Source organism: Pongo abelii, chromosome 1 (assembly GCF_028885655.2).
Source record: "Pongo abelii isolate AG06213 chromosome 1, NHGRI_mPonAbe1-v2.0_pri, whole genome shotgun sequence".
In the NCBI taxonomy this organism is placed as follows: domain Eukaryota; kingdom Metazoa; phylum Chordata; class Mammalia; order Primates; family Hominidae; genus Pongo; species Pongo abelii.
Genome location: NC_071985.2, coordinates 50,930,279 through 50,957,000, shown reverse-complemented (window position 1 = coordinate 50,957,000; position 26,722 = coordinate 50,930,279). Strand labels below are relative to the sequence as shown.

At 34.2% G+C, this 26,722-nt stretch overlaps 1 protein-coding gene and 1 long non-coding RNA gene across 7 annotated transcripts in view; one reads left to right on the top strand and one right to left on the bottom strand.

Annotated features, from left to right (window-relative positions):
- Positions 1-25,297, bottom strand: part of LOC129048536 (uncharacterized) — a 30,854-nt gene extending 5,557 nt beyond the window's left edge. The window contains exons 1-2 of the long non-coding RNA XR_008510920.2: positions 22,606-25,297; positions 17,216-17,310 (exon numbers count right to left, since the gene is read on the bottom strand). This is a non-coding gene — a long non-coding RNA (uncharacterized LOC129048536). The remainder of the gene's footprint in view (positions 1-17,215; positions 17,311-22,605) is intronic.
- The window catches only part of PTPRC (protein tyrosine phosphatase receptor type C), a 119,496-nt gene that overhangs the window by 10,234 nt on the left and 82,540 nt on the right, over positions 1-26,722 (top strand). The window lies entirely within an intron of this gene.

The following is a 26,722-nucleotide window of genomic DNA, read 5'->3' as shown; positions in this document are numbered from 1 at the left end:
CAGGTAAACCCATCCTACACTTTTGTATTCCAGAGACAAGTTAGCTAAACTTTGGGGAGACTAAAACAAAAAAAATTATTGTTTGGTTCATTTGATAAATGTGGATTCCAATCAGATAATTTAGGCCAAATATTCTACTTTGACTTCTTAGACTTAGATTTCCAGATAGTCTGGTTTATAAAATAAGATTTTAACTTATGCTTACTAAACTCTATGTATTTCTACTTTCCAATGACCCATGTTCTTATTTTCTGAATTTACTTATTGATGCTTTAGGTATGATAAGGGTATGTAATGGCTAAGGAAACATAAATGAAGCATAAGACATCAGTTGAGAGTTTTGATGGAAAGGAAGTGGTGATATGAAGGAAACAGATAAACCAAAGAAAAAGGAAAATGTCAGGGAGCTGATAAAAGTAACTTGAAGAAATGTTAGTGCAAATGTTGGATTCAGACAATCGCTACTTTTAAAGTACTTAAAGAAGTCAGTCTTTGAAATCTTGCCCAGATTCCATTCCAATTTCATCATTGGAGACTTCCAATGATGAAAAATTGGGGAAGAATTACCTTCCAAAGCCTCAGTTTCCTCATCTGTAAAATGGAAATAATAACAAGAGATATTAAACGAGATGATTCACTCATCGATCCGTCGATTGTTTATAGAGCCCCTGCTAAGCTAAACACTGTTTTAAGTGCTGACACAGTGGTAAATAAAACAGAAAGTGTGCCTACTTTTATGAAACTGACTTCCTAGTAGTGAGAGATAACAATAAAACAAACAGCAAATTGAGATAACTTCAGTTATAGATAAATGCTGTGAAGAAAATTAAGTAGTGTAATATGGTAGAGTGTAATCTGGCCAGAGCCCGATTTAGGGGTGAAAGCACTTTTAGACAGAGGGATCGGGGAAGATCCTTATGAAGAAGAGTCGTTGAGCTACTTGTTGGCTGACAAGAATATGGGGATCTATGTGAGGGAGACTGGCAAGAGTAAAGGTTATCTGGCAAAACCAAACAAACTGGTGGGTTCAAGGCACAGAAAGGTCAGGAACCTGTAGTATGGTGAGTAAGAACTGAGTAGGTTGTGGTGAGGCTAGAAAGATAAGCAGAAGGCAGGTCCCACAGGGCCTTGATGGAAATGGAAAGAGCTTGAATTTTACCTGAAGTATAAAGGGAAGGAACATTTTTAAATTCTTAAGTACAGAATAACCTAATCTTCTTTCTGTGTTGAAGAGATCACTTTGACTGTTATGAAGAGAATAGATTGGAAGTAAGGCAAAGCCTGGAAGCAGTTATGAGGAGACTGAATGGGAGGATGGAGAAAGGGGATAGTGATCTGGACCAAGTGTTGGCAGTGCAGGTGGAAAGAAAGGAAAGACTGACATAGAATTAAGAGAAGTGGCTGCATGGAAAAGACAAAGACATTTTAGAGAATGACTTTTTTTTCCCCATGAGTACTGGGATGGGAAAGAGCCAGATTAGGGGGTCGGCAATCCAGAGTTATGTTTGGGCTGTTATTGATGTCTGATTTTCATTAGATGGTAGAGATGTCAAGAAATCCGTTGGAGATAAGAGGCTGAGGCCCATTCAGTAGGTCTCAACTGGAGACATAAACATAGGAGTCATTGCATTCAGATGGAGCTTAAAGCTAAAGGACTTCATGTGACAGCGTAAATAAACATGTAGAGAGGAGCAGATGACTGGTTTCTGAGCCTTGGGAAACTTCATATTTGGAAGAGACACAAGGAGGAGCTAGGAAAAGATAGTGAGAAGAGGTAGCCAGTGAAAAAAAGTAGAACTATGCTTTGAATGTTGAAAAGGGTTGGCATTACAGTGAGAATTCAGTAAATTCCACATAAAAATCTGAATTTATGTCTCCTCTTGAAAGGTTGATTGTGAATGTGCTATTGATAAATGTCTCTATGAACTTTAATATTGTTACAAAAGTAATTATTAAGGAATTTATAATAATATTTGGAAGAATTAAATGTCTTTACCTAATATATCCCTTGCTAGCTTAACAATTAGAAAAAGAAAGAGGTACATCTTAACATAATTTGTTTTAATAAAAACTACAGAATATATTGAGAGACTAATGAATTAGAAATTTAACTGAAAATTTCATGCAAAGGTAATGCTCTGTTGAACCATTTTATGGCTTAGGTTTGTTTTGATACATATTTAAAAATATTGTTTAAGACAATACTTGAACAGATTGGGATTGTGTGTGTGTGTGTGCGCGTGTATTGGTTAAATAACTGGTTTATTTTTAAATTGAAATTAAACCTTCCATTTCTTTGAGAAATTTAAAAAGTAGTTGTTATCAATGTGGCAGATATTAGGTAGAATCTAATATCGTGAAAATTAAACTGCACATAAATAGAGATAAATCCTTTTGTCAGTGTGTGTATATCTCTGTGTGTAATTTTGATCTCAGGCTTGGCAGGTTTTCTTAAAACTTTTTTTTAGAGCTACTTAATTTTATACTTACTAGTGGTTAGCTAAAAAGAAAAAGCTAATAAAGCATAGTGCTTACTCTGTGCCAGGCACTTCTGTTAACATTTTATAAATGTTATCTCATTTAACAAGCTCATGTCATTATATAGTCTAGCTTATACTTGTCTTTAACGTAAGCAAATTTGTTAATTTTTGTTTCCTGATATTTATCATAAAATTTACTGGTTGTCCAGGTATGCTCATAAGCTATTGGTATTAGGGCAAATTAAAGTGGCCATACCGAAGGGATTTTGGCAGTGTATATCAAACTAAAAATGCATATAACCCAGGTAACTATTCTAGACAAACTTATATTTATGTAAAATGAGACAAACAAAATGCTATTTTTGTTATAACATTGTAAATAAAATCTGCTGTTGACATAAAATGTAATCTTATACAATTAAAAGGAATAAACTACATGTGTATCCATCTTGAGATGGATAAACCTCAAGAAAAAAAAAAAATTTACTGGTTGTCATATCCTAAAAGGGAGTAGTTCAATTTAATTTTCCTTGTTCTAATTTTAAATACAGTACTAAGGTTGAGAAAGAAGGGGTCGGGAAAGGGAAGTAACACTGAGTGTCTCATGTGCCTGGCACTCCGTACGATGCTTCAATGCACACCAGCCTATTCAGCCTTAGATTTGTTTCTACTTGGCTTCTAGTTCTACAGATTATTCAACGAATGTACAGTCCTTGGTCACTAGTGTTAATAGGGAAAACAGAATTATGGTTAAAACAAAAGAGTAAGTAATTTAAATATGATCTATCGGTATTTATTCTGTATTATGATTTTTGCTTAAGTTGAAAAAAGGGCGCATCAGGTGTTTTGGCAGTTTACTGTGATCTCAATAGTGAGAATGTATTGAAAAACTCAGTACAGGAGAAAGCTGTGCAGCTTTCTCTTCCTGTCGCTGCTTAATTTTCATGTAGACGTAAAGCCGCAGTTTAAGCACATCTGCTTAATCCTCATTTAAAAGACTAGGAGAGAACTAGAAAGGGAGGGAGGGAGAGGAGGGGAAGGGGGAAGAGATTGAGAGAAATCTCTCCCATATAATACAAACACTGTATTAGTGTGTGAGAAACAGATAATCGTGCATGTAGGCACTATCATTTGTGAAATCAGAAAGCATAATTTACTCCCAATGCTGAAAATTCTAGTTGTGTGTAAGCATCAGGGAGATATTTAAATACCTATCCAATAAAAGATAATAAAAGCCTAGCAAACCTAAGTAATCCATTTTCAGATGTTAATCCACTTATGTAAACAAATATTACCCTTTTTTCTTTTTTGGTCATTGTTTCAAGGATAAAGTGTAAATGAAAGAAATAGCATTCCATCTAGGTAAAAGAGGACTCAGCATCATTGAGATGTGAATAGCTGTGATTCCTCCTTGCTGAATGGTAACTTTAGAAGAGAGGGAATCCAGGAGTCCGTCCAGAGGCTCAAGGAATAACAGGTTCTCACCCATAGGAAGATGAAAAATACTTTCAGGGTGACCCATGAGGGAAAATCACCAAAGCCTTTGAAATAAAAGATTTTCCCTTTTCTAAGAATAAAAGGTGGTGTTATGTCAAGGGCAGCTCGATGGTGTGGATGAAAGAACTATTGGGAATGGCTACTGAGAGATCAAAGGCAAGTGGAACCTCAAAATTCTGGAAGTAGAACAAGTCAGATACAATATAAGAAGTACTTCAAAGGCAAGAAAATAAGAATAATAAAAATACCTTTAGTTGTCAAATGTAAAATTTGTGCCAGTTTTGTCACATTCTATTTTTCAGGAATACTGTAAAGGTATTTTCTATTAATATCAATTTAACTGTACATATCTTCCCATCTATCTTAATTAGTCACTTTTCAAGAACAAATGTGTTATGCTCAAAGCATCCAAAGGACTTTTTTGTTAGCCGTAATAAAATGCTTTCTCTTAAACTAAATTTTAATTTAGTTTACATGTCTACGTATAAGGTGGTTATAGAAAATGTAAAATCACTTCATTAAGTGTAACAAAACAAAATAATATGAGGAATTGTTACACTGTTTAAGCATTTGGAAAACTATAGAGGAGTATAGAAAGTTTGTTACCACTACTATGATTAGTTTCTCATTTGGTTTTTCACTTTAAGAATTGGAATAAAAGTTGAAATCTTGATTAAAAAAACAAGAAAGGATTCACAAATTATTTTACAAATTGAAATACTGAAATACAGAATGTTCAACCACTGTCAACATGAACTCCTATTTTGTAATTAATCTATTCTATAAACATCTGTATTTGCTAAAGAGCAACAGACCAAGGAAAAGAAAAAATAATCCATGCCATCCATAGAGCCATGATTTTGTGGAATCTTCACTCCAGTTTAAGTTTCGTCAGTGTCTGGAAGAAAATACTTCCCATGGATCATCTTTTTGCTAAAGAGTATTCTTTACATTTTAAAACATATGAATATTTACGTAAAGGTGTTTGTGAAAAAGGAAATAATGTGCCTTTTATTTTAATTCATCCATTATTCTATTCCACATGTAAAGTAGAAAATATTACTTTAAGAAAAAAGTAAAGCATTATTTATTTAAAAATCTATTTTGTCCATGAATTTTATCAGAGGTAACGCTTCTTAATGTTATTCAGTGCCATAACTTGCCTTTTTTCTAGGCCTCCATTTTATGAACTGAACATCTGGATTTGATAGCAAGAAAACATTTCCTTCCGCTGGCTTTTCTAATAACTCCCTCTTACAGATATGCATGCCTCATGTTTGTTAATAAAATTGACGTGATTTTAATATCTGGTATTTTAACACACTGTGAATTATGGAATTTTCAGTGGCTTTATTTAATTAAATGCATTTTAAAATCCTTACAAAAAATGTTAAGAGTAACTCTAAAATGTATTAGAGCCACAGATGTTTTCCTTTATAGTGTTAATTGATTTAAGGTCCATCAAAATGCTGTTAAAATGTCTAGAGGTTAACAATAACAATGGCACATGGGTCAGATTAAAATTCTTTTTGAGTAAAATAAATAAATAAATGATGGCTTATTTTCCTCTGATTAAAAAAAATTAGCTAGTGGATTGAAACAACAATGTGATAGCTAAGATTTCATTCTCTCACTTTATAATGAAAGGAGATTTAAAATTAGGGATTATATGGTACACCAAAAATTTATATACACAGATTACAAGTACTAGTTTTTTTAGTGAAGAAAAGACAACTATATATTTTCTCTTTTTATCCGTTGTCCTATTTTACAATTGTAGCAATTAATCTGCCAAACTCTTTAATCAATAAAATATAGTGTTTAACAACCAAATTTGGCCCCTCCCTCCCCTTAAATACATTTCCACTGCTCCTTGCTCCATTTTAAGCTTGCTGTCCTTTATAAGAGAATAATATACTTTGTAATTTGAGAAAATCATACAAAGGAAAGTTTCTCAAAATACACATTAATATGTAATAATAGTAATAAATATGTATAACAATAACATCTTAGAGAGTAGAATTTTACAATATTTTATAGAAAACATGAATATTAAAATGAAAATTTAAACACATAAATTTTTTCATGTTAAAATTGCTAAGAATGAACTACAGATTCATGAATACTTAGGGCAACTTTTATCTCAGGAAATATATCAGTGGACTGAAAATGTCAAATCAATTCAATTAAATCAGTAATAACACTTTGCTGTTTATGTGGCTGTTTTTTCTTCTATTTTTATTGTCTTAGATTGCATGGATACAATCAAAATAAGTTAATTTGTATACAGGACATAAAGGGACCAGAGAATGTGTCTTCTATTAAATAATAACAAATAAGAATACCTTTTATTTTGTGATGTTCTTTACTATTTACTGAGAGACAAGTATTGTTCAAGTTGCTGTTTTTTTTAATTAGCTGACATATTTCCTGTTTTTATTTGAGTTAGAATTCCTGTACAAAACATTTTAAAAAGAGAAAAAATTTGAAGAAAGAGAAAAGGAATTTGGAAATTTGGAAACTACTGTAATGTAAAGTAGCATTATTTATACAACAATTAATTTTAGAGAAGCAAGAGACCTTAGAAATAATCTATTTCAACCCATCTATTTTACAAATGAGAAAATTGAAACTCATAGATATTTAGTGACTTGTCTTTTGTTACACCAAAAATGAGGGAACTTGGTCTAGAATTCTTCCAGCATATTATGAGGTATTTGTTCTGTGGCCTGATACAATGAAATGAATATTGGATTAGGCATTTTGGGACAAGTTTTGAATCCCAACTCTATTACTAATTCCTCTTTACTAGACTGAGATTCTGGTATGTGGTATTCAATAAGTGACTTGACTTCTTTAAGCCTTGGTTTCTTTTTCGGTGAGATTTACAGCTTAGACTAGTTTATGAATCTTGGCCCTGTGGACAATCTAGCTGGAGAACTGCGATGATGTGGGCATTGTAGGATGTTTAGCAACACTCCTGCCTCTGCAAACTAGACACAGCAGCACATTTACCCAACCTGCTCTCACTGTGACAACCACAAATGTCTCCAGGCATTGCCAAATGTCAACTGAGGGCAAAATTGCCTACCCTAATCTTAACTGAAAACTAAAAACTTCATTGAAATAATTTCTTTATGGCTCCCAGCAGTAACATTGTGCTATTCTAGACCAGTTGGTTAAACTACTAGATGCTTCATCAGAAAGCACCCACTAAGCATTACTCACCATGAAGTTCGTTGAGTACTCTACACAATGAACAAAGGAGATATCATATAATTTTTTAAAAACTTAAAAGATTCACAGGTGAGAATTTTGTAGTAACAATTAAGTATTAACTATTAGAAAAATTTAAGAAGTTTTAACAAAATGATATAAAAATATATTCACTATAAGTAGGATGTAATTTGTATCCTGTAAGAGTTATCCATGTATCTATGAATTGTACCTACCAGAGGTTACAAAAATTTGGTCATTATTTCAAAGATTAACAGGGACTAATTTCCAATCATAGGTGTTCACTATACTATTCTAAGACATTTGCAACTGTGTAAGGCAGTCATTTCCAGTAAAAACTGCTAGAACAAACATTAAGCATTTCACAGTGAAAAGGGTCACAGGTATATTTTCATCCTTTGCATATGGAAGAAATAGCAATCTATTATTCTCAGTTTTTGACTTAAAACGTATTGTTGCTTCCCTTTCTTTCCCTCCCTCACTCAATTTTTTGCCCATGGATCCAGATACCTACAAGTGCCTAATACAGGGAGAGCGCACTGTGTATGAGCTATGAAGGCACAACGGAAGCTTGCCTGGCAATCAATGCCAGACCAGACAGCTAGTCTGATGAATTCTGCTACACATCACAGGGCTACTACTTTTTTTTTTTTTTTTTTGGTCATACATTACTGCAAGTTCCCTGAGGAAGTTTACTGATCTGTGGTTTTACGAGAAATGCACGTCATGGAGGTGGCGTGGGGGAGCGGGTGAACAAGGAAAGTTTAGTTACTATAAAATGGGAGCTGAGAGCTCAAGCAGGTTGGTTATGTTCTGCCAGATGGAGATAAAACTGTGGCAGCCACATCCTGTGACTAGAAATTGTTTAAGTAGGCAGACCTGTTGGAGGACTAAAGAACATTAGGCAAGGAGATTAAATTAGAGTAGGAAAAAAAATCAGTTTTGTTTAAAACGAAATATCTACTTGTGTTAATAGAACATTCTAACTCCACCACAGGATGGAATCAAGAGGTTTTTTTTTTAAATACATATAGTGTATATATATAAATATATATATATACACACACACTATGTGTATTCCTATGTAGATTAAATATTTTGATTTACCTTTTTCTAGTAAAGCAAAGTTCGTTCTGAAATCCAAAATATTCACTTACTAGAGCAGAAAAAAATTAGCTGTGCATTTATGCTGATCATAGTGTAGATAATTAATCTTTAAGAAAGTAGGTTTTTCTGTTTATAGTTGATAAAGTGTTAGTGGCAAGAACTTTTTCTGTTATTGAATATTATCATCAGATTACTGGTGCTTTCCATTTTATTCCTTTAAAAAAAATCCAACTTTTGTAAGCCACCACTATTTTCTGAAGATTTTATTTCTCTTTAAGCTAAGAAAGGATGTCAAACCATTTTCTCATTTTAAATAAAAATACATTCACTATAGATATTCATTTGAAATCTCAAACATACCTGAATTAAGTATACTCAGTTTTGTGAGTGAAAAATCAATTATTATTTAAAACAAAACAAAACGAAACAAAACGTTCAGTGTTTTCATTTTTACCTCTCTTGCTGCTTTTGAGCTCTGACTGGGCCCAGAAGCAGAAGTTGCAAAACATTATGAGAAAACTTTTGCTCTTTTCTTTTTTTTCTTCAATCTCCACCCATATGGAAATACCAGAAATCTGAAACCCCATTCTTGCTAAATATTCTTCTCAGGATTGTATCTCTACTGCAGGTCTTCTATGACGTTTTACAGCTCGCCTCTTTCCATTCAGAGTTGCTGTTCATCTTTGAATGTCTCTGTTTTACTCCTCAATGAACACAAACACATTTTTTTTAGGTTTCTTGTTGACACTGGCTTTCTTCATAGCCCATAAAAAATGCATTTGTGGCATCTCTTCCATAGACAAAAATAGTATGATTATGATTCAATATTCGATGGATGTGTGTTAAACTAAACTGTGCCCAAGCTCTGTGCAACAATACAGGTTTTTCACCTTTCCAGGGGAGAGGTGTGGAGCACATATACATTTCAGCCATCCTACATGCCCACAGGGACATCTTTCTGGTCTGTCTCATTGGAATACCCTTCCTTATTTGGTTTTTAGTTTCTTTCTGCTTTAAGCACCTTTCAGAGAGAGAGAGATGTTTTCCTTTGTCTTTGTATAGGCAGTGCCTAACGTTACAGAGTAGCCTTTAAATACATATTTATTGAATTAATAATGATACACATGAACTGATGAGGCTCTATAACTCTATGAGATAATCTGATATCATGGGAATATTTTAGCATGTTTTGTATAGATAGACTGACACTATGACTGGTAATCTGATAGTAAAAATGGCAAAATATTGAGCCTGAGTATTATTTTATTATGTTGCTTTCTTATACAAGGAGGGAATAAAATAAAGCAATGTGGAGTGTAATTGTGCTCATGAAAGAAACAATGTATACATACCTCCTTGAGACGGAATGATAAGGATAACCTAGAATGTTTACCATGATTTATCAATCTCTCCTATATAAGAAAAATATTTATTGTCCTGAAGTGGTAACTTTGGTGAAGTCTTTTGCTTGCTCTTTTACAGACTAATTAACAAGTTTTCTATGCCTGCTCTGTCCTTTCCTCTCCTCTCGCTCCTAAAAAGTGGTTAAAAGTTTGGCATTTGTTACCCAGAGTACTAAGTGTAACACATATGTGGCAAGATTTGATGGAATTGCACTTCTGTTCTTATTATGTTCCTTTCTGGAAAATTATGACAATTTGTGTCCCCTTAGAGAGTGTAGCACAGTTTTCTGGTTGCTCCTCATGATAATCCAAAAAAAAAATCCAGCTATCCCTTACCTTTTAGAATAAGAATCTTTAGAAGAAAGAGTACTTTCATCAAATCATTTGAGAACGTTAAGTTGAATAAGTGATACGGTACTACCCTACAGACATGTGCAGGAAGTATCTGCATTTCTGTGGCATTCTGCTAAGGAAAAGAATTTTCTTTCCAGACAAGATTTTTCAAAATCATATTTCAAAAATATCTTAATGATGAATTTGAAGTTGAGAACCAACTTATTTCAAGTAAAATTAAAATTTTGGGAGATAAGAAAATATACTTTTTTTAAGGTTAGAACTCAGAGGCCATTGTGACAATTAATGGGCCAGTGGAGACACCTGGTCTCTAAGAAGGAGACACCAGCTTCTTCATGTTTTTGCCTTGTTCTCTTTTCTGTCGCCACTAGACACATACTATTTTATAGTAATTATTTGCTTATTTTGTAGAAAAGGCAGCTGTGTTTTCTACAAATATTTCACAAATGTTAGTATTGCTCTATGCCAGGGAAAAGAAGACAAATTTGTGGAAAAGATACATGTGGCCCCTCCCCCGGTGGGATTTCTTGTGTAGGCCCCATGCAGTGGAGGGACAGAGGGGGCCAGTGCTCATTTTGAGGACATGATAGTTCGGACTGCCTGAGGAAATCGACAGTGTGTGTTTAATGATCAAACCAACATGGCTTTGAAGAATATATATTTTTTTTGCTTTTTTTTTTTTTTCATTGCCCAGGCTGGAGTTCAATGGCATGATCTCAGCTCACTGCAACCTACGCTTCCCAGGTTCAAGGGATTCTCCTGCCTCAGACTTCCGAGTAGCTGGGATTACAGGCATGCACCACCATGCCTTGATAATTTTGTATTTTTAGTAGAGACAGGGTTTTTCTATGTTGGTCAGGCTGGTCTCGAGCTCCCAACCTCAGGACCTCAGGTGATCTGCCCACCTTGGCCTCCCAAAGTATTGGGATTACAGGCGTGAGCCACTGTGCCTGGCCAAGAATATTTTTCTTAATTTTTCTGTAAAACTAGTTGTTTCAGTTTTCAAAGAAGGATATTTTGGTAGTTTTTCTTTAAAATGCATATCATTATACAGAAATCATTGTCCACATATATGGACATATATATGTATATAAATAGATTATATATATATATACATAAATAGATTTTATATATATATTTGTCCATATATATGTCCATATATATACATATATATACACATAGATATATGTCCATATATGTATATATATATATTCGATCTTTTTTTAATATAGTGTCCTAGACCTGGAATTCCTGTGTTAAAAAATGAAAACATTTTCAGTCTCTTCATAGATATTGACAAATGGCTTCAGAAAAGTTGTTTCCTCTATTCTCTTCCTAACATTGTGTGAGTTTCCTTTCACATACTTTTGTCAGAGTTTAATTTTATCATTTTCAAAAGTGTTACTTTTATAAAAACTGGTATTTCTTCAATTTACCATTTTGTGATTAATTTAATTTTTACTGTGTTTAGGGTTTTATCATATGCTTATTATTTACATTTCCTTTGTGAATTGTGTTCCTATGATTTGCACATTTATCTTTTGTGCAGCTGTGTTTAAATTTTGAATATAAAGTTATATGAAAGAGGAAAATATGTAATTTACATACACACTCAAATATGTGTGTGTGTGTGTGTGTGTGTGTGTGTGTGTGTGGTGTGTGCGTGTATTCTGTGTTGAAATAAATGGTAGAACCAGGACAACAGGTAGAGGTTATGAGGTTGTCATCTGTGACACAGTCTAGAGGAGAAACTGTGTGTGCATCTATCAACTTACCTCTTTAAAAAAACTTAACTATTAGTTTCTGGAATATTCAGAGAAGACTTGTAGGGCCAACATGGACTCCAGTTTCCATCCTCCTGAGAAGACGTTCCATCATGAAATCTAAGTAACTTTGACAGCAAACCCTTGAGTATTATCATTTTCATTAGATAATCTACCACCAACACAATGATCCAAAAATGCATTATATTCTTGCACTGGGGTTCTTCACTTTTTGCTTCACCCCAAAACTGCCGCTCCTAACCACATGCTTAGCTGCTAACTTTCACACCAGGCTTATGAGAACAGTATTTTCCATAAGCTCTCTTTTTAATTCCTTTCACAATGGAGCTGCAGAATCTTTGAGTTGAAAGAAGCCTTAGAGGTGACTAGGATCAATGTATATATATATATATATATCCCTCTTACCACACACACTCACTGAATATTTTCTGAAAACTACATTAAGAAAAAAAGAGAAGCCTAATTTAGTGCTGAACTGCTGAAATATTTTGAAGTTTGTGATTTCAAAATCTTAACACTATTATCGAAACCAATGTTTCTGATGCCTTTTAGTCTCTGGACTCCTTTTTAAACGTTCTTAAACATAAACCCAATTTTTAGCATAATTGTGGAATATAAAGAGCTTTCGTCTATGTGGGATATATATATTTATTGTAAAATAAACTAGATAGAATTTAAAAATATTTAGTTATTTATTAAATGGTAATAATAAATCAATATATTAATATAAACAGCACATATTGTATGAAAAACAACCAGATATTACAAAACAAAGATTTAATAGGAATAGTGTTACTTTTTTGCATTTTTACAAATCTTTTAAATGTCTGTGTGAATAATAGATAGCTGGATTCTCATATATGCTTTTATATTCCCTATCTGTTTTAATATTATATACCATATAGTTTCTGGAAACATTAATTTTCTACTAATGAAAGAATGAGAGAGAAGAAGAAAAATAACTTCTTAGTATTGTTAGGTAAATAATAATACTTATAACACTTAATTAGTATTATTTTGACCTTGAAGAATCTTTAAAAGGTTCTTAGGGACTATCTTGAGTCTCCAGAAAACACTGAGAACCACTGATAAGCCAACAAGATAAAATTCTTATCCTTACAGCAGCATGGAATAGGAACATACCTTCTTCCTTATAATAATACTTCAAGTATTTGAATGTATTTATTGTATTTTCATCTATACTATTATTTTTTAGGACAAGATAGACTTCTTTAAGTTTTCCATATTTGACACATTATCTTGCTCCCTTCCCCACTGCCTACCTCCGGTTAGCCTCCTCTGAATACTCCTGGATTTCAATTTCATTTATAATGTGTGATATTCTGGACTGGACACAGCACTTCAGGGACCTGGTATCTTGAATCAACAAAGACTTGTCTTCCAAACGATGGTGATTAAGAAGCCACCATGTCCAACCAGTCAGCCAGTTTTTATATTGTACAAATCAGCAATCTCAGAGTCAACCTAACCAGATTTAGGCAATGCACTTCCGTGATGTGTTGATGTATTGGCTATTTTATTAATAGTAATATCAATAAAAATAATCATTAAGATAACTGATAATATTCAGGACTTCATATGTGCTAGATGCTATGTTTAATGCATACATTTATTCACTCTTCTAATTCTTAACAACTTTATGATGTATATGTATTTCTTTTTCTTATTTTATAGATAAAGAATCTGAGGCATGGAAAATGTAGACAATTTATTTAAGATTACAGAGCTAATAAGAGGCAGAGCCAAGGTTTGATCTGAACCACTTGATTCTAGAATCATTTTGGCTGGGAATTTTCTGAGAGCTGTGTGTGTGTGTGTGTGTGTGCGTGCGCGTGCGTGTGTGTGTGTGTGTGTATAAACATGAGACCATATTAGTATATACACAAATGTCAATATATATTTTAAACTGGAATGTTTTAATAGAGTGACTTATATGATAGAAATAAGAGAAATAGAGGAGGATGTAAAGGGACAAAAAATGGGAAAAGTAATTAGGAATATTGAAAAACCTAAAATGTAGCTCTCTCCATATTCTGGATACTCCTGCCTTTTTTTTCCCCTTTCCACAAATTGACCAGTATTCCTTTCTCCTTTCCTAAAATAGTTTTACAGATACTATAGATACCCTTAGCTATTTGACAGTTATGTTTCTGTTCTTTTATTAACATGTCTGCTTCTATAACTGTCACACTTAAATGTTTTCATAGGAATCATGAAAACTATAGTTTTTCCTCCAACATAAGGATCTCATATCACGCTTTCATTCTGAACTAACCATTCCCTCTCTGCAGTTGATGTAACTGTGCCATGTGACCATTGTACACATGTGGGAGGGAGGAGCTGAATTATGCCTGACCCCTGGCCAGAGTAAGAGCTACTGGCCAAAGGGGAGATTGAGCATCTGTGTTGTACTTCCCACGTCGCTTCACCTAGGAAGTGCAATAAATTTCTGACGAGTCTATGATTACCTACTGATGAATAAAGACAATCTCCCTGCACAATTGCACTGCAGGCAAGACTGAACTTATGACTACTACTTCTGTGTAATTTTGAATTTCTTAGACCTGAACCCTGCTGAGTACACCTGCTTCCCTCTATTCCTTGCTGAAGTTCATTCTTTTCAGTGCGTTAATGGAGCCAAACCAAGCTGGTAGTGGTAACAATTTGAATAATAATAGTCTTTAACTTTTTATCTTTTGAAAAATAGAATTCTCAGTAGCACTTTTAGCTATAAGATTCCTTCATCCAATTAAATAAGCTTTAAGCTTCATGAAAAGTGTAAAAGGGCACAGGTGCATTTGTGGAAATAGAAGGAAGCAATCTTGAGCCTGAATACATTGAGGTACTGGCAAGCTTCTGGAAGTAATTGAAGAAGACTTCAGTTAGAAGCTTGGTCAAATGGACAAAGTCCTGACCTGGACATTGGAGACCTGTAGCCACCCTCTGAATCCACAGCTGACCTAGTGGCCATGATATATAATATTGATTGCAAGATAGTTTTGTGATGGTTAAGATTGCAGGCTTTAATAACTAGATTTCTTGGATTTAAATCCCAACTCTGCCACTTACTGCTTTTCTCTGGGAAGAGTGATTAACCTCTTTGTGCCTCCGTTTCCTTATCTTTAAATGAAAATAATTTGAGTGCATACCTCACAGGTACTAAAGAATAAATGATTGGAAAATAAAAATTATTGAATATATGTTGGTAATTATTATTTTCATTGTTATGCTATTATTATTTTTATTATTAATGTATGACATCATGTTACCTGCCTGACAACAGAGTATTGAGACAAAAGCAAAATATTTTTTCTATATTAATAATCATCATAAACACCACTAATGTTTCCAATCTATACTTTTTTTTTTAACCCTACATGCCTTTAGTTCATGGAAAGAAAAGTATGTTAAAGACGCTATGGGGGTGAAGAGAATGATAAATATTATTATTTAAGACAATGTTTGCTATAATTTTTATATATCAAATAAGTTTATATGTTCTCAGAAAATTGGTCTTTGAATAATTGAGGACAGTTTGGGTTTTTATTCTGTTTCTGGAAGGCGGTGCCTGTGGCTGTGAGAAATAAGGAACAGACCATCTTCCCACATTTGAGGGGGAACTATACAAAAATTGAAAAATATTTGTTTTAAATATCTTTTGGATGTGAATTTTGTCACAATTGCAAAATGTTTTGGCAGCAAAATGAATTATTTGGGTAGCAAGAAAAGACTTAACGATGCTATGTGGGAGAAAAACTAAGTCCCTGCTACCTTTGTGAGAGCATGTCTCAGAGGACATGATGTGATCCTGTAAGTTTGTAGCAATCTTATTGTGCCCCAGTGCAGACACTCCTTCCTACTTCCCTGTAGAAAACAGAACTGTTTTTTTAAAATTCTTTCTCAACTACCATTTTTAATAGTCATGTTACTTGATGACAAAATCAGATACAGTGGCCTTTAATACTATATAGTGAATGATTTTTGAAAATTTGGAAAACTCTAACCCAAATATACCAGGAACTGCTCTCCTCTTCATCTCAGATGTCTACTTCCTCTTCAGACCTGTGTGTGAAACTCTAGAATAGACTGTTTGGGAAGACTACAAAATCTCCTCTCCGAGGTCACTTATAACCCTGATAGCTGCTAGATTTGAAATCAAGGATTTATTCTCCCCCTGTCCTGAGCCTCTCCCTTATGTCCACATAGGCTCTAGCATTGGAAGAAATATTTTAAGAGCTCTTTCTTTTTGACTTTGTGATACTCCCATATTAAAAATGGCTTATGACAGGAAAAGGACAAAAATGCTATATTTTTTCCCTTAAGGCTAATGTTCTGGGGGACTACCATGAAAAATCCAGGTATCCTAATCTGGAGAGTTACCCTTTGGATCTGAATGGGATTGGAGTCAGTACAAGGGGTGGGGGGGTGTTTTTAGAACATCCCGGCAGCATTTTTTTTTTTTTTTTTTTTTGAGACGAATTCTCGTTCTGTCACCCAGGCTGGAGTGCAGTGGCGCAATCTCGGCTCACTGCAAGCTCTGCCTGCTGGGTTCACGCCATTCTCCTGCCTCAGCCTCACGAGTAGCTGGGATTACAGGCACTCGCCGCCACGCCTGGCTAATTTTTTTTTTTTTTTTTTGTATTTTTAGTAGAGACGGGGTTTCACCGCCCTGTAGCCTTTTAAAGCAATTTAATACATGAGTCAAATATCATATTTAAAAAATAGATTTTATTTTTTATTATAATTTTGATGAATGCATTTTCGTCAAAGTTGTCAAAGTCAAGAAGTCATTATTGAGACCCTGAGGGTAAGGCAGGAGCCAAGTGAGAACAAGCAGATGTCAAAGATGGTGAAAAACCAGAACAGCCAGGTTCCCCAGGCATACACACAGAAGTTTTGCAATGGCAGGTCCCCGTGGTTGTCTGACCCAGACTTCCACCTTGAGGTAATTGGGGTAACTATAACGATATTTTCATCCTGATCTCTTCATGCAGTTATGTTTCCAAGAACAGATAAACTATGAACTTACTACAAGTGTCTCCTTTCCTTGGATTGTCACCATCTGGGTGATAAACATGACAGAAACATTCAAGTATGTTCAATGTAGTACATGGTAACAAATGCTTTAGCACAGACTAGCGAGCATGTCTGGCTACGTGTTGGCAAATAATTATATTGGCACATTCAGGATAAAATGAGAACATGGAAAAACAGAATATGATTCTCTTCCCAGTCCTGGAAAGACATCCCAAGTGTACGTATTGTTTATATTATGTTATTAGTATATATTTACCTGCAAAGGGCAGGTCATTCAATATGCTCAAATACTCACATTTAAAGACACAGGCACTTTGAGAGGCCAAGGCGGGAGAATCACTTGAGCCTAAGAGTTCAAGACCGGCCCGGGCAACATGGCAAATCCCATCTCTACAAAAAATACAAAAATTAGCTGGGTATGGTGCCTGTGGTCCCAGCTACTTGAGAGGCTGAGGTGAAAAGATTGTTTGAGTCGAGGAAATGGAGCCTGTGGTGAGCCATGGTCACACCACTGTGCTCCAGCATTCTAGCCTGGGCAACAGAGCAAGACCCTGTCTCAAAAAAAAAAAGAGATGTAGGGAGCATTGCGGATATCTATTCATGGAGGGTTGAACAATAGAATTAGACAACCATGTGTATGTCTGGAATCACGTGTTTTTTCCACACATGTAGGAAGGAGAAGGTAGGAAGAATGAAAAGATTCTTTTAGTGATCATAGTGGGTCCAAAACAGATGCTTTGGTATATGTAATACCCATCTATCTTATAAAGAAAATAAAGAAATAATAAAAGCATTCGCTAACCATGTTAGAAGCTATAGTAAATGTAAAAATAAAGGGTTTGTTAATCTATTAACTGAGCTTAATATATGATGTGATATAACAGCAGCCTTCAAATATGTGGAGGGCTATAACAGAGACCATGATGAACAGATTTTTATTCTGGCTTAGAAAGACTAGACACAGAAATTAAAGGCAGAAATTACTCTACAAGCAAAGCAATCTTAACATAACACTCCTTTCAAGGTAGACTATGAATATTTCCACCAATAACATATTTATTAAAATAGATTCCTTTTCATTTGTCTTTTTAAGTTAAACATAATCTTGCTTGAATGAGGATAAGATACCTCAATCATGACCTTGTAGATCCCTGAATCAGCCAGCTTTGTATTCAGCTATCAAACAAAATAAAATGTGATCACTAGTGGTTCAAATACATTGGAGTTCTACAACTAAAGATCTAAAGGAATGAAATCCATGACTAGTACAAAAACATAATAATGCCCTAAGCAACTTATGATATTTTAATGTTTCTTTTTTGACACACCATTTGATAGGCTTTTGTCTTCATTTTCGGCATCTCCTATCTCATTTGAGATGCTATGCGTCCACACCTTTCATCACATTCCAGCAAAAAGAAAGAGAGGGCAAAGTGAGGTTTTGCCTCTTTATTCAGGGATGGAAACCTTCCCCAGAAGCTTTTGTCTACACTTATTGGCCAGAAATGTAAAATATAACCACTCGTTTCTGTCAGAGGTGGGAAGAAGTCCCTGAGAAAGAAATTATTCTTGTTTTCCAGCCTCTATTGTAGCATTTAACAAGGAAGAATGGGATTATGAGTAGCTTTGGAATGTTTATCATGTCTTCTAGTTGCCATAGCTGATAGTTATTTTATATGATTGAATCTATATTAGGCCTTTTATCTGACAAGTTTCCCAATGTACAAAGACTGAAAAAAATAGTCAACTTGCCTCAGACGGGAATAAAGAATGTCAGCTGGTCTGGCCAAGTGAGTTTGGAAAGCTAAGATTTAGCCTTGGGTGCATTATTGATGGACAATAAAGGAGTAGGTGGCACTCATCCATTCATTCAGTCATTCTAACTGTGCTATTGAATACTTGCTAACTGCAAAGCACAGAGCTAGATGCTAGTAAGAATATAGAAAAGAAAGTCACAGTCTCTGCCTTGAAAACATATTTATTTTATTTGTAGGACAAGACATCTACACATATACAAACTGTCAATTCATAACATGTCATGGAAACATAAAAGAAGGTATCAGTGAAAGTGGAGTGTTTAAGGAAATTTCCATGCAGTTGATAGAATTTAAATCCTATAATTTCAATAGGTAGTAGCTGTGTCTCAGGCATTCTAGGCAGTGCACAGCAAGGGAAAAGATCGTGATAAAGATAAAAACTGGAAAGAAGTAGGCAATCAGTCATATTTCTGCAAAGCAATGTTAGAAAATTGCATGTGTTAGCTTGTATACACAACTTAGCTTACAATGTTAGCTTGTAGCTAACTGAATACGGATGTGAGAGTTAAAATATACTCTCCTAACAGTAGAATAATGATTGTTAGAGTGGCAGGGATGATCTTATAGAAATAAACATTGGACAACCAGCAAAAACAGTGAAAGCCAGCCATATGGCTATCTGGAGGAAAAGCATTCCAGCTACTCAAATCCAAAGTGGTATCATGGTGCGATGTCTTTTTTTTTTTTTTTTTTTTGTTTTAGAGACAGGGTCTCACTAAGTTCCCCAGGCTGGTTTCACTCCTGAGCTCCTATGATTCTCCTGCCTCAGCCTCCTGAGTATAGTCACATGCCACCATGCCCAGCTAAGTTATATATAAACATAAGCACAGAGTAACATGGTAGCAAGAAATAATGTCACCCAAATTAGGGTTTTGAAGACAATATAGGAGTTAGATAAAGAAGAGAGAGAAGGGCATAACACAAAGGAACAGGAAGTATTAAAATGTCTGTGTTATGGACTTGCATACAAATTGAGTGATTTGATTTTGCCAAGCACCTTTCATAACACTATAAGAAATTAACAGTATGAGATAGCATAAGTAAGGGGGCCTGAGAACTTACATAAACACCCTTGGTACATGGAAAGTAAATATAAAATGGTGCTGATAATTCTAATTACATAGTTTATAGAAAAGATACATGACCAAGCTTGAAGTAAGAATGATTGATAAGGAATTAGGTAGGTTCTGTATAAGGAAAGGTGATTTCAGATCCCAAAAGGGCATGGCTGAATGTTTTAGCCTTTCAGAGTTGGGGAATCCATTTCTTCCTGTGGAAGGATTAGTCTTTAGGTGAATAGATATGTATTGAAGGGAAATTAAGAGAGCATAAGAAAACCCCACTTTACCTGCCATCTATCCATGGAAGCAGCAATAAGACCACCCGAGAGCTATGGTACAATTAAATTGAAGATATTTGCACACATAAAGTAGGTGTAATGTAACATACAGGCTCAAACATTTGAAACTGATGATATTTGGTCATTGCTGGCCTACAAAAGACATGGTTTTATGTGACTCAGTCTAATGGTAGTAGTTACAAAGGATTGACTTCTTTGCAAATAAGATGGTTGAAATAGTATCCAAAACTAGCACATTGGGCAAAAATTACAAAGAAATATCTAAGTGGTTGCATAGTAACCACAAAAATGAACACACTTATTTTCAGAGTTCAAACCGTGGTAGGTTTGAGAGTATGTTTGGAAATGACTAATGCTTAGTGTTGTTTACCCTGTCACCACATTCCTGCACAAGGCTCTTTATCTCTGACTGGTCATGCTCACATCTGTTTTCTGCCAGCCTTTTCTGGTGCCTGCAGGCACCCACCTGCACCCAATGTCCTCCTTTTATGCTTTCTGGCCTCCTTTCATGTACTGTGTGGTCCACCATACTACCTAATCTGCTATATACTCATAAAACTACTTACTTCTTTTGAAAAAAATGTATTATTAGATTTAAATATATATATTTATATTTCCCTTCACTTTTTAAAGTTTTCACTTTATTTTTATACTATGTTTTAAGCTTCCCTAATATCCCACTGCTGAATCCCACCGACATGGAATCCACGGCATGGTGAATCCCTGACTTACCCATTCCTACTAGAAGTAGAGCCAGAATCTAATCCAGACCTCCTGCCAGCCACTCCCAGACCCCTTCTTTCCCTCAAAGAAAATGAAGAACATATTTTTTGTGCAAAGAGATACAATCAGGAATTTTTTTTTAAATCAGATTTTATTTTAACTGAATAGCTTACTTAGTCCTGGGCCTGTAAAGTCAATTGAATGATGGAGTCATTTTTTTCAAAATGCGACATCTTCTTACCCACTTCTCTTATTACTCTCATCATTATGAAAATCACATTTGTGAAAGGAAATGAATTTATATCAGGTTTTCTTTGGCATCACCCAAAGGACCTTAGTAAAGAAAACTAATACTAATTTTATTTTCTATTGTGAGCACCTTAATATGGAACTGTAAGAATAATTACTATTTTTAATGCCAAATGAAGCATGTAAGTATTACTAGCTTCTTTTTTGTATTAACTTCTATACTTATCTCAGGAGTTTTTATAGTGATGTAGACATTTTGTGAAATAGATCATGAGTGAAACATAGGCCTGGTGTAGCTTGACTAGGGCCTACTTTACAGATTTGTCCTTAAGTACTGAATATAAATGTTTCTGCTTCTTATTTTCCTTAGCATTTTTAAAGAAAGGCACTGGAAGCCAAAAATCTCCATGATGAAAAATTTATAATTATTAATCACTGTTATATGACCTTATTAGGTATGAAAACTATATTCAACATCCTAAATATGAAATGTGATTAGTTATGATTTTAAAGATTTGTGATGAAACAAGACACCATTGAAGAAATACATAGATAAAGGAAGACAAAATAGCTTGGGACACATTAATAACTTACACAAAAAATTTTAAAAATTAAATCACCTAATAGATTTAATATATAATATACCCCAGAAATATTTACATTATATTTTCAAAGTCTAGAGCATTTCTTCCATAGACTCCAAAACTATTTGTACATATTATCATCAAAACACAATTTTGAGAGACGTTGGAATGGCAGTGCAGTTAGCAAATAAAAAAAATACCCACTTTCCTTTACAAGTCTCTATCTAATTCATACTCTCTATTGCTCTTTCCTGCTTCACAAACTTCTTAAAAGATTTTTTCTTGTGGTGTGAATATTTAAAATCTGTCTTAGCAATTTTCAGATATACAATATAGCTGGCCATCTGTATTTATGGGTTTTGCATCCTCTGATTCAGCCAACCATGGATTGAAAATATTAGGAAAAAATGATAAAATACAACAATACAACATAAAAATAATACAACTTAAAAGACAATACAGTATAACAACTATTTACATAGCATTTATATTGCATTAAGTATTATAAGTAATCTAAAGATGATTTGAGGTATATGGGAAAATATACTTAGGAGACGTACAAAAACTTTAATCATTTCATAGTGTATATATATATCAAAATGTCACATTGTACCTTATAAATACTCGTAATTATTTGTCAATTAAAAATAATTTAAATTTTTTGAAATGTAAAAAAAAAAAAAAAAATTTTCTAGCCTCCCAGTCTACACTCTCACTTTCCACTAACCCATTTACTGCTTTCTTGCTAGTTCTCCCAGCACACCACCAAAACAACTTCCATGCATACACCAGTATCACCCCCCTCACCCTCCCCGTTTCCAATAAATTAAACCCAATGGACGAAGCTAGAGCATTTATTACACTTCACCTCTCAGAGGCATTTAACGCCATTGACAACTTCCTTCTTTTCAAAACTCTGTCCTCCCCTAATTTTCATGAAACATGAAACTACCTTCTAGTTCTCTTATTTATCTCAGCCCTCTGGCTCCTCTTTCTCTATTCCCTTGTTACATGTTGGTGTTGGTATGTATTCCATTCTAGAACTTTGTCTCCTCTACTGTGATGCTATCATTTAGGGTGAAATCAACTGCTCCCATTGCTTAATTTGTCTTTTATAAATTTGCGACTTCTACATCTATATCTCCAGTTCTGCTGTCTTTTTTGTATTAAAGACCAATTTCTCCAACTATGTACTAGACACTTCCAACTAGTATCCCACTGGTATCTCAAATTCAACATTATTGAACTCAAAAACTTCTCTTGTAAGCTTGCCTTGCTGTTATATTTCCTGTATTGGTGAATTATATCAGCTTCCATACACTTGCCTGAGCCAATATAACCTAGGACATATTCTCCTTTTCCCTTAACTTAGCATTGACTGACAAAGAACATGCTAGGAAGTCTGTATTCGTCATGTCTTAAAATATTCACCTCTGCTTCCATTGCCACAGCTTTGATTTGGGCCACTCACATTTCTGCAGTAGTCTCTGAGATTGTTATCATCCATATCTCTGCATTTTTCTTGCTAATGAGACCTTCATTAAAATTATTTTGTTAAGTATTTAATTATTTAGCAGTTCATGCCTTTCCATATGACTTAAAATTCCATTGGATTTTGCTGTTTTCCTGTAACCTAAAGTTACATCCGGGTTGGTCAAAGTGAAGCACAGTAACTGCATTCCCTTTGATAGTGCTGCAATTAAGACCAATGAAATGTGAAGGAGTTTTAGGGAAGCTTTTTCCTCACTCTTAAAAAGAGACAAAAGGAAACAATACCCCTCTCCTGTCTCTGGTTCATATTTGATGAGAATGTGGCACCTAGTCTTTTTGAGACCAGTGGGGTAGTTAGGCCCACACCCTGTGGATGTCAGAGCAAAAATATGGAAGGAATCTGGGTCCCGATACCATCAACAAACCATTGAGCTAATTCTGTTTTATAAGATAATAAATTCCTTACTGTTTACTCTGTTCGAGTTCCTTTTTTTTCTGTTAGTTGTAGCTGAAACCATTTTAACTGTTGTTTTTTGTTTGGTTTGGTTTTGTTTAATACGGAGTCTTGCTCTGTTGCCCAGGCTGGAGTGCAGAGGTGCCATCTGGGCTCCCTGCAACCTCCACCTCCAGGGTTCAAGCGATTCTCCTGTCTCAGTCTCCCAAGTAGCTGGGATTACAGGGGCAAGCCACCACACCCGGCTAATTTTTTTTGTATTTTTTCTGCATTTTTAGTAGAGATGGGGTTTCACCATGTTGGCCGGGCTAGTCTGGAATTCCTGATCTCAGGTGATCTACCCATCTTGGCCACCCAAAGTGCTGGGATTACAAGCCACCGTGCCCGGCACCATTTTAACTGTATTCTAAAAGCATTTTACAGCCTGCTAATACATAGCCTCATCTCCAACCTTGCATTCCTAAGTTCCACTCTGCATTCCACAAATGGGATTAATCACCTACTGAAAGCTCTATATAATAATTCCTGTCACCTGAGGATATTGTTAAAACTTCTCAGTTTCTAAGAGAGGGCCTTCATTATCAGCGTCACATTTATTTTCCAGAAAGATGTCTAGTACCCCTCTACCTTACATCTTGCTTTTCAGCCAGAAAGAACAACTTTTACTTTCTGAAATGTACTAGATTCTCAATGTTGGGCCATATTGCTTTTTTTTTTTTCTAAAAGACTCATCATCTTCCTTTCCCACCTAACTCAAACATATCCCTCTTAACTTAGACATTACTTATTTTGGGGAAGTCTTCCATGATTACCCTAAGAATAGGGTAGGCATTCTTCCTCCCTGCTTCCATAGAAAGTAGGAAAATATTGCACTTACTCATTGTAATGTGGCTATAGTTTGATCAAAACAATTAAACAATACTGTGTGGATTCAAATTTTTCTCAGCTACTCACAAGCTGAATGATCTCAAACAAGTTATTTATTGTGCCTTATTGTGCTTTCTTTGTCTCTAAAATAGAGGTAATAATTATACATACTTCATATTATTACAATGATTGAGGAAGCTAATGTATATGGTATACTTACATATATGTAACCTAGTATAACGCATGATACATAATAAGTGCTGTGTACATGCTCAGTCAAATAATGGTCATTTGAAAATATTTATTGAGCAAATGAAGAGGAAAGTGTTTATTTTCAATACATTCAAAGATATTATTTTGGTTATTTCCATTACAGAGGCATAATCAGTTCACTATTCAGAAAAATGGAAGAGTACATTTTTACTGCTCCTCCAGTGACACTATGGAAAACAATCTTTTAGAAAAATAAAGAAGGTGTGATTAATGACTAAAGAATCATACATTCTCAAAGTGAAACAATTTCCCAAGAAATGCGGTAGAATAAGCCTTTTGGTTTCTGATTTTTTTTTCTTAACTTTGTATGTTGTAGAAAGTTAATCTAAATTTAAGAAATTGAAATTTTGAAGTATTAATAATGTACTTCTCTCCCAAAATTGTTTTAATGTAATGATTTTTGCCATATGGATGAATTATATATGCATCTAGAGGCTAAAAACCATAAAAACAAGCTTCTTCTTAGTAGACTTTTGTTGTTCATTTTGTACAGCATAAAGCAGCAATCAAAAAGTTTTCCAAACAAATTATCTTACATATTTTGACTAAATCCAGATCTATCTTCTTAAAATGAAGACCTTTGTTGTAGTTGCATTTGTTCCTCATATGCAGTAGAATGACCCAGCCTCTTTGGCTTAGAGGTCGTGTCTCCTTTTTATGACACTTGGAGCAGTGGCTCATGCTCATCACTTCAGTTGGATAAGGAATGCTGTCCAGTCACAAAGACTCATGAGATCATGTCCAATGAAGGCATTTAACAATAAATTCACAACTAGTGAGTGAGAATTTTATAAAGCAGTTTCAAGTATTAAGTAGATAGGCAGGTAAGCTTTATTATATTTTTTAATGTGAAATTTTACAATTGTGTAAATTTACAATTTTACAATTTTACAATCAGGATGGATAACATTGACTTTTTAGTAATGGTAGCCTTCACTATCTGCATTATGACTGTACAATAATAACATATTTAATATATATAGCATATATATTTTATATATATAACATAATATATAACATATATAATAACATATAATTATAACATAATAACTGGGGCTATGATTGCAAACATTTATAAGATGTGGTATGAAAATGTCCCAATCACAAAAACACTCAATTTAAAAATGAAAGAAAATGAATCTATGCTATGCTTTGCTTCATCTTTCTCTGAACTAGTTACAAACAAACCTTTTAAAAATAAGCTTTCAATTTGGGAATAATTTTAGATTTACAGAAAAGTTGCAAAGATAGTAAGGAAAGTCCCCATTTGCTCTTCATTTGGCTTCCTCTAATATTAACATTTGCCAAGGGTACATTTGTTAAAACTAAGAAGTAACCACGGGTACAATGCTATTAACCAAATTACAGCCTTCATTTGAATTTTGCCCATTTTTCCAATATTGTTCTTTTCCTGCTACAGCATCCAATCTAGGACCTCATGTTGCACTTATTTCTTATGTATCTTTAGTCCCCTAGGATTTGTGATGGTTTTCTGTCTTTTTTCTTTTGGAGACTGCTCATTGCCTCTGTTAGTTTCATGATCCTCTGAGATGTTACTCACAGTAAAATAGCATGTGAATTTCACCTAACTAAAAAGTTTATTTGATCCAAAGTCCTGATTTTAAGAATTTGAAAGAAAAAAATGACTCTATTTTTCTCAGTTCTAAACATTTTACTAGAATAGTAATTGTATTCTTTCAACATGGAATTAATGTTGATGAGAAGCAAACATCTAAATTTAAAAGAAAATATAGTTTTGTTGAGGGACATAATAGACAATAAAATGTATCTATTATAGAAAATATTCCCAAAACTTTCTCATTAAATGTGCTTTATCTTTACTTCATTACTAATATTTAGCTTTTATTCTTTTAAAAAGCATATGCCAATGATAATATCTCATTAATAATAAGAATCCATCTAATTTTAGCTTGATCTTCCCCCTGACTAGGTTTGACTGGATTAAATTATCATGAAGAGACAA